The sequence below is a fragment of the Podarcis liolepis genome (genome assembly GCF_965112155.1).
Source record: "Podarcis liolepis genome assembly, chromosome: 7".
Lineage (NCBI taxonomy): Eukaryota > Metazoa > Chordata > Lepidosauria > Squamata > Lacertidae > Podarcis > Podarcis liolepis.
In genome coordinates, this window is record NC_139561.1 from 87,996,315 (window position 1) to 88,005,330 (window position 9,016).

General features: G+C 48.8%; 1 protein-coding gene across 4 annotated transcripts in view; it reads right to left on the reverse strand.

Moving 5' to 3' along the window:
- Positions 1 to 9,016, reverse strand: part of ACTN4 (actinin alpha 4) — a 134,585-nt gene that overhangs the window by 89,308 nt on the left and 36,261 nt on the right. The window lies entirely within an intron of this gene.

The following is a 9,016-nucleotide window of genomic DNA, read 5'->3' on the forward strand; positions in this document are numbered from 1 at the left end:
ACTCATGTAAAAACACGCTGATTCCCGGACCATCCGCGGGCCAGACTGAGAAGGCGATTGGGCCGGATCCGGCCCCCGGGCCTTAGGGTGCCTAACCCTGAGCTAAATGAACCGCGCTGCCACACTAAAGAGAGGCTGCAAAGGCAGTTTGTGGAGCCAGGCAGTGGGTTGGTGGGGAAAAGAATGGTCCACACACCTCAATTTCGTCTGCCAAGAGTCAACCTGCCTGTACTTGCCTGGAAAAAGGAGAGGCGAGGGATGAATCATACCTAACTTGAGAGAGACGGGAAGATCTGTCAAACGCATTTGGGAGGACAAAGCTTTTTAGGTTTAACTTGCCAGCCAGTCCAACACCTGCCCCTCCCTCCCGTGCTTGCAAATCCAGAAACCCCGCTCTGTGGAGATCTACCAGCTGCTTCATCCGGGAGACTCCTTCCATGAGAGACGGCTGGCTGCCTGGCTGCCTCTCAGGCTGTTTTATGTTAGACTAGCTCCCGGTTCCAAGGAACAGTGAGGTTCAGTTGCTGTGGGGTGAGGGAAAAGGCCAACTCCTTGCCTGTCTGTACCTCTTGGGCACTATTTGAGTCGCTCTTCCACCCGGGGGCCCTGCCCTTTTCCGGAGAGCAGCAAAGGCCCCCCCCCCACTCCCCGCCTGACTTGCCTCGCCCAGGCCTCGCTACGGAACAGCCATGGAAACTGCCAGCTTGCTTTCGTGAGCATGCATAATCTTCCCTGCCATGGCAAAGGGTCAACCGTTTTGCTCTGGATTCATCCATGCAAAGCGCCCTTGGCATAATCCCGACCAGGTCTTCGGAGAGCTGGTGGGGTGCAAGGCCACGGATCTGAATCTGGTTTCCTCCCTTTTTAAAATGCGGCTTCAAGCAAGTCACAGCTCTCTCAGCCTGCCGAAATCACATGGGCGAAGCTTTCTGGACACTCGCAAAGTGCTGTGTAAATTCCGGACGGCCTTCTTGCATTCCTTTGCAGCGATTCTCCCCGCGGCCCAGTGTTAGAAACTCAGATCTATATAAGCTAGACGCCAAATGGCTCTTTAAACCAGGGTTAACAGTCGCCAAACCGGAATGTCTAGTTGCAACCTGGCACCTGGCGCAGTTTGAACGCTGACCCTGCCGCATTATTCGCTCCATCTACCCCACTCTTAGAGAACTGCATATTCCGCAAGAAGAAAAGTGGGATCTTGAAGCATGAATTCTGTAGACCAGCATTATGTAGTGGACTAGAGAAAACTTTCCCAAACTTAGGTTTCTAGCTGCTTTTGGACTACAATTCCCATCATCCCTGACCACTGGGATGATGGGAGTTGTAGTCCAAAATGAACTGAAGACCCAAGTTTGGGAAACCCTGAACTAGAGCCAGGGAGCCCCACGTTTCAGAACCCCACTTAGCCCCAATACTCATTTGACAAGCCTAGGCCAGTCACTCTGAGTCTATTAAATTGCATTTTAACCTGTATTTTAAATTGGTTTTTCTTTCTTTTCTTTCCCCCCCCCCTCTCTTTTCCCCCTATTATCTTTTTACTGTGATTTTATTGGTGGTAGCCACCTTGAGCCCGCCTCTGGCCGGGGAGGGCAGGGAATAAATAAAATTTATTCTTGTTGTTGTTGTTGTTGTCCTACCACGCAGGGCTGTTGAGGTGTTGTTGTTGTGTGTGTTTTTTTAAAAAAAATAATGCAAGAAATCTGTATGTCACTTGTTCTGAGCTTCTGGGTGGAAGGGTGGAATAGCAGCGGGGGCAGAAATCGTAAACCAAGCAAGCTCACTTGATTTCCTTTCCCAAAATTTACTCTGCAAATCAACAGGGAAGGAGAACAAAAGCTGCCCCTCCCCCCGTTACTGGAAATTTTATTCCGTAACTGCCACCATCTCCGAGCACACAATGAATGGAAACGAGCCAAGGCTAGGCTGGCTTGACCAGCTGCGGGAGAACAAACATGGAAATCTGAAGGATTCAAAATGCAGAATTTTAAATTTCGAAGTTGCTTACATGGGACAGCTTGGTGGAAATTTACAGAACTTCCTGGCCATACAAAAGGGGGGGGCAAGGTGGAGACATTTGGGACTACCTGCATGGAGAATAGCTCCTTCCCCTGGGCATGTCGTTCCCTGAACCCAAGTCCAAGCCTCCACTGGCAAGGGTGCCAGTCCCTTTTGGAATCAGGAACCTGCCAAGATGGTATATAGAGATCCCTCCATTGTGGAACGAGAAGGAGTAGAAGGAGACGAAATCTCTGAATTATGGAGGGGAGGGCAGGCTGCCAGGGGCGTGTGGCGAAGGGCCTGGAGTCCCAGCCAGCCAGCAGGAGAGTGACAAATGCCACACACACCCCATCTTGTGACAGGTTCCCTGGCCTGGATCAGGCAGATTAAAAAGCAGAGAAAGCCGGTGAAGCAGTTACCTTGATAATGGATGGTGACGGAAAATGAGATAAGGAGCGTGAGCGATGGGGAATGGGGGGGCGGGGAGGGTAAGCCTGCAGTCTGTTCCGTCTAGTGAGCGTTGGCAAAAAAAACCCCACAAAAAAACCATGCACAAATGCATACACAACACAAACCTACCTCTAGCCCAAGCCGTATCTGGAGGGGAGGAGAACTTCATTTAGGTCAAGGCCAAACCCCCTTGTCAGATGCTGCCCACACTCCTCCTGAAATCTGCTGCTATTCGAGACGTGATAAGTCGATCAGCACCATCACAGATATATTCATATAGCACTTTTGAGAGCGTGCAAAGCATTTCACAGGGTTTCACTGTATAATGCCCACCATGTAGGACAGAATTCAACACTGAATGGGTGTGGGGGCAGAGAAAGATACGTATTTTTCGCTCTATAAGACGCACCAGACCACAAGACGCACCTAGTTTTCGGAGGAGGAAAACAAGAAAAAAAATATTCTGAATCTCAGAAGCCAGAACAACAAGAGGGATCGCTGCGCAGTGAAAGCAGTAATCCCTCTTGCTGTTCTGGCTTCTGGGATAGCTGCGCAGCCTGCATGCGCTCCATCAGACGCACACACATTTCCCCTTGCTTTTTAGGAGGGAAAAAGTGAGTTATAGAGCAAAAAATACGGTATTTGCCCAAGGCAAGGGTGGGGCACTTGTGAGCCTCCAAATGTTCCCAGAGTCCCAGAGTCTAGTTCCCATCAGTCAAAGTCAGCATGGCCAATAAATGTTCAGGATTCCCCAAGACCTAGTGTCGGACTCTGCAAGGCATGCTTAGCCATGATCCACTTGGGCCGGACGCTCTCTCAAGCCTACTAGTTTTCCACAACCGGGGGACCTCCTGATATTTGGGGACTATGATTCCCATCATCCCTGACCCCTGGCCAGGCCAGCTGGGGCTGAAGGGAGTTGTAGTCCAAAGCAGCCAGACGCCGGGAGCGACTGGAACCGACCTCAAAGGGTTGGTGTGATAAAATGAGAGGGAGAGTACTGCGCAAAGGGGGCCCTAGGTAGTTCTGCCACCCGAATAAGTTTTGGGGGAGTGGCCCAGGAAAGGGCATTTTCTGTGGCAGCGCCAAAGTTCTGGAATCCCCTTCCTACAGATATGCACCTGGCACCTTCACAATACACAGTGTTTCCCAAATTCGGCCCTCCAGATGTTTTGGGACTACAACTCCCATCATCCCTAGCTAGCAGGACCAGCAGTCGGGGATAATGGGAGTTGTAGTCCAAAATCAGCTGGTTTGAGAAACACGGTAATGCAGCTTTCAGCAAATGCCCCTATTTGCCCTGGCTTTTGACACTCGTTTTCACGACCCACCTTTCCTCTGTAATTTGCCTTACCAGCTTTTAATTTCTGAGTTTGAAATCCTGGTACCCCACCCTGGGATGTGCTGGTGGAGGTAATAAATTTGACAGCAAAGTATTGCCTCAAGCACCATGGAGGGAAGGTGGGATATATAAATATAATAACCAAGGAAGCAAGCAGAGATGTCAAGGTGTTGATCTTTAAAGGCCTCAAAGGCCCAGTATACCTGAAGGAGCGTCTCCACCCCCATCGTTCTGCCCGGACGCTGAGGTCCAGCACCGAGGGCCTTCTGGAGGTTCCCTCACTGCGAGAAGTGAGGTTACAGGGAACCAGGCAGAGGGCCTTCTTGGTAGTGGCACCCTCCCATCAGATGTCAAAGAGATAAACAACTATCTGACGTTAAGAAGACATCTGAAGGCAGCCCTGTTTAGGGAAGTTTTTAATGACTGAGGTTTTAATGTATTTTTAATCTTTGTTAGAAGCCACCCAGAGTGGCTAGGGAAACCCAGCCAGCAAGGGAGGGGTATTATTATTATTATTATTATTATTATTATTATTAATTATTCCGTTGCTGCTCAGGCACCTGACACCTACTTTAGACCAACTATAAACGTTGCCTCTGCCCTGAACTTCATTAGATGGCCTTTGGCAACCCAGCCTCATCTGCAATATGGTCAGAGGCGTTTCTCCTGGTCAAAGCCAGTGCCACGAAACTTCCTACGGGTGGGCAGATAATGCGTCCTTGCCAAAGTACTTTGGACTCCCCGCGGTTTGTACAGCAGGATGTACAAAGATAAAACGAGTCTTCTTTGGCCAAAACAGAGCCCGGAAGCCCTACGTTCGCAGCAGCCTCTTTCATCTTTTGGAGCTGGGGGGGGGGACGGACGTGAGGAAGCTGCAGTGACCGTGCGACTTCCTCCGAAAGCTTTAAAACAGTATGTCCGCCTACCTGCAGAAACCGCAGGCCTGCCAGAGAGACTAACTGGAAGTTAGTGAACTTCCTCCTGCAGCTACAAGTGCCGAATGAGCCACTGGAATAAATGGGATCTCTGGGAGCCTGAAGCCTGGGGAGACGGTTGCTGAAGCAGCTCTGCTCCCCCCCCCCCCCGGTAAAAAGTTAGGTCTTAAGGGATATACACAATGTATAAGGTAAAGTAAAGGGAACCCTGACCATTAGGTCCAGTCGTGACCGACTCTGGGGTTGCGCGCTCATCTCGCTCTATAGGCCGAGGGAGCTGGCGTTTGTCCGCAGACAGCTTCCGGGTCATGTGGCCAGCATGACTAAGCCACTTTTGTTCTGGCGAACCAGAGCAGCACACGGAAACGCTGTTTACCTTCCTGCTGGAGTGGTACCTATTTATCTACTTGCACATGACGTGCTTTCGAACTGCTAGGTTGGCAGGAGCAGGGACCGAGCAACGGGAGCTCACCCCGTCACGGGGATTCGAACCGCCGATCTTCTGATCGGCAAGTCCTAGGCTCTGTGGTTTAACCCACAGCGCCACCCGCGTCCCTACACAATGTATAGATGGTATATAACACCAGTACAGATAGCAAGAATGTATAAAACAGATTCAAACATATGTTGGAAATGTAAGGAAAAAGAAGGGACCTTTTATCATATGTGGTGGGATTGTAGAGAAATTAAAAAATTCTGGGAAATGATATATAATGAGTCGAAGAAAATGTTTAGATTAACATTTGTAAAAAAAAGCCCGAAGCATTTCTGTTAGGGATTGTGGGGAAAGACCTGCCAAGGAAAATGAAGAACATATTTATGTATGCGACAACGGCGGCAAGGGTCTTAATAGCACAAAGATGGAAGAATGAAGAAACCCCGACAAAAGAACAGCGGCAAGAGAAATTTATGGACTATGCGGAATTGGCTAAACTGACGCATAAACTACATGATAAGGACAACTGTGACTTTAAAGAGGAAACCTTTAAAGGGACCTTTTACAAAGTACCTTAAAAAACAACAAAATGAGTTGGACTCCTTGGCAGGTTTTGAATAAACATGCACAATTTATTTGTTAACATAATAGATGGAAAATTTAGAGATTTTTACACTTTTGTACCATGCAGAGAACAATATATGAAAATAAATCAGAAAGAGGAACTGAGGGAAGTCGTCGGGGGGTAAATGGGGGAAAATACAATTGTTGAATAATTTGTTATGTGAAAATAACCAATAAACAACTTTTTTTTAAAAAAGGGATATACATGAAGCTGAGAAGGCGCTCTCCTTTCATGCAAACTGGGGTTGTGTTTGTGCGCTGGCAACAATTGTCGGTCCCTGAAGCGTATGACATGACCTACTTGTCTGGACGATTTGTCTATGCTCACAATCTGCCCAAAGGCTACTGCTCCCATTTTACAGACAGGAGAACCAAGTCTGCAGGTAGGCCGTCTGGAGCAGCATTGCTCAGCCTGCTGCATGCCAAATGCCACTGGACTCCCCAAGTCCCACCAGCCCCGGCCAGAACGGCCAATGTCTGGGGATTGTGGGAACTGCAGGGATGTTGTGATGGCTGATCAAAACACTGGGGTGGAATTCAACTAACATGGCCCATCAAATCAGTGCAAGGGATTCCCATAAGTGCAAGGGGCTTTCCCCCCTCTTTCCTCCACAAGTGCGCTCCAAGGAACAGATCTAGAGGGGGTGAGCAGGAAGGAGACAAAGGGAGAGATCCACTGCTGGTCTTCAAATGATCGGCTGGGACCATGTCCTAAAATGAGTTGCAACAGCAGCGCTTCACCCTGCAAATAAACACTAAAATCTGGCTCTCCAAAAGGCAGGATCGCTGAGAGCTTTCCACTTCTGGAAAGTTTGAAGCCTCATAAGGCGACGGGAAGAACACGGTGTTTGAAGGAAGTCCAAGTTCAAAGTCCCCGCACTGTGCTGCTCCCTGAACAAGGCTGGCACTATTCCAAGTACAGAATGTAGGCTTAGAAGCAAAGGAATTTGGATTTAGGGCGAGGGGTGTATACATTACCCATAAGCCTGCCCAATTAACATCGCAGGTTCAGAAGGCGCTTCTCCCACTCACCTTAATGAGCGTGCGTCTGCTGAGTCATGACAATGTGGAGATTTTGAAACCCCAGAGCTGAATTTTAGAATGAAAGACGGCCATTCTGGCCACCAGCCGACCATATGGAGGAGGGAGGTTCTGGATTTTTCTGCAAAGGATGAGATTCACCTCATCTTTGCCAAACCAGTTTAAAGCCATTCCCGGCTAATCTGGTTTAGACATTCTGGGCTGCACAAAGGTCTGAGCACAGCTGCAAATAGGATTTTTTTTTTTTAAAGCAGCAGCAAGGCTATATAAGTTTCATACCACTAGAATCCTGAATTAAAAAAAGATTCTTATGTGGTGCTTAACTGCCCTGTAGTCAACAGGAGGAATGAGCAGCGAGAAAAAAAGACTCATTCAGATGTTCAATATACCTGCTGGCAAGTCCAGCACTGCTGAATCAGACCCAAATATCCATTTTGGCCAACCAGGTGCCTCACAGGAGGTCTGCAAACAGGAAATGAGGGCTGTATCTCTCCCATCTACCCAGTGTACAGTGGTGCCCCGCAAGACGAATGCCTCGCAAGACGGAAAACTCGCTAGGCGAAAGAGTTTTCCGTTTTGGAGGTGCTTCGCAAAACGAATCTCCTATGGGCTTGCTTCGCAAGACGACAATGTCTTGCGAGTTCCTGCTGGGTTTTTTTCCTCCCCCCCCTTTTTCTAAGCCGCTAAGCCGCTTATCAGCTGATCCTAAGCCGCTAAGCCGCTTAACAGCTGATCCGATAAGCCGCTAAAAGCCGCTAATAGCGCTAATCCGTCAATGGGCTTGCTTCGCAAGACGAAAAAACCGCTAGACGAAGAGAATCACAGAACGGATTCTTTTCGTCTTGCGAGGCACCACTGTACATCCCCACAACTGGGATTCTGAGGCAAACTACCTCTGAACAGATGCCCCATTCCAGTTCAGAACAAAGGGGTGGGTGGGTGGAGAACAGCACTGGCATTCAAATCAGCCCCCAAGCAAATCTGGGGGTGGCCAGCCAGCACCCCACAAAAGGAACAGACACAACGAACCTGTGTGCACTTTTCAGATACATTTTCGTTGCACAGCTCTATCGTGCCCTTCGGAGACACAAAAGTCTCATTCAAAAGACTTGCTTCTCACTTTACTGGTTAGGTTTGGACAGCTAAATAAGGGGTAGGCAACCTAAGGCCTTCTAAATCCGGTCCACGGACGGTCTGGGAATCAGCGTGTTTTTACATGAGCGGAATGTGTGCTTTTACTTTAAATGCATCTCTGGGTTATTTGTGGGGCCTGCCTGGTGTTTTTACATGAGTAGAATGTGTGCTTTTATTTAAAATGCATCTCTGGGTTATTTGTGGGGCATAGGAATTCGTTCTCCCCCCCCCCTTCAAAATATAGTCTGGCCCACCACATGGTCTGAGGGAGAGTGGACCAGCCCACAGCTGAAAAAGGTTGCTGACCCCCTCGCTGCAGCTTGTGGGGCGCATCCGGCGACTAGGAGCCGCCAGTCATTTAGCAGGCCCGTTCAGTGAGCAGGCTATTCCAAACCCCGCAGAGAAAAGGCCATTTTGTACTGCCTTAAAAAAAGGAGAACGCTGACAATATACTAGCGACGCTTTTCCTGGGCCACTGTGTGACCCAATGTCCTGTTCTTCTAGATTTCAAAATGATTTACAACTTTAGAAAGGTTACTAAAAAATCCACAGCCAGCCATTAAGCTCTCAGATTTCTAGCACTGCTTATTGGCATGCTATGAAACACTGCACAGAAGCAAAGAACGGGGCACTTGAAGTTCAGCTTCCTGAGAATTTTTACTTACTTTCTTTTAGTCTCCAGCCCTTACGACCGTCTTCATCCAGTCAGTCAAAGGCTGAGTAATTTTATTCTCTCGAATTCTCTGTTCAAAATGTTTGGATATTATTTTAAGCCAAAAAAGAGAAGAGAAGCGGAGGTAGGGCATTAGCCCTGCCTATTCAACAATTTACGGGACGTGGGTGGCGCTATGGGTTAAGCCACAGAGCCTAGGGCTTGCCGATCAGAAGGTCGGCAGTTCGAATCCCCGCGATGGGGTGAGCTCCCATTGCTCGGTCCCTGCTCCTGCCAACCTAGCAGTTCAAAAGCACACCAGTGCAAGTAGATAAATAGGTACTGCTCTGGCAGGAAGGTAAACTGTGTTTCCATGCACTGCTCTGGTTCGCCAGAAGCGGCTT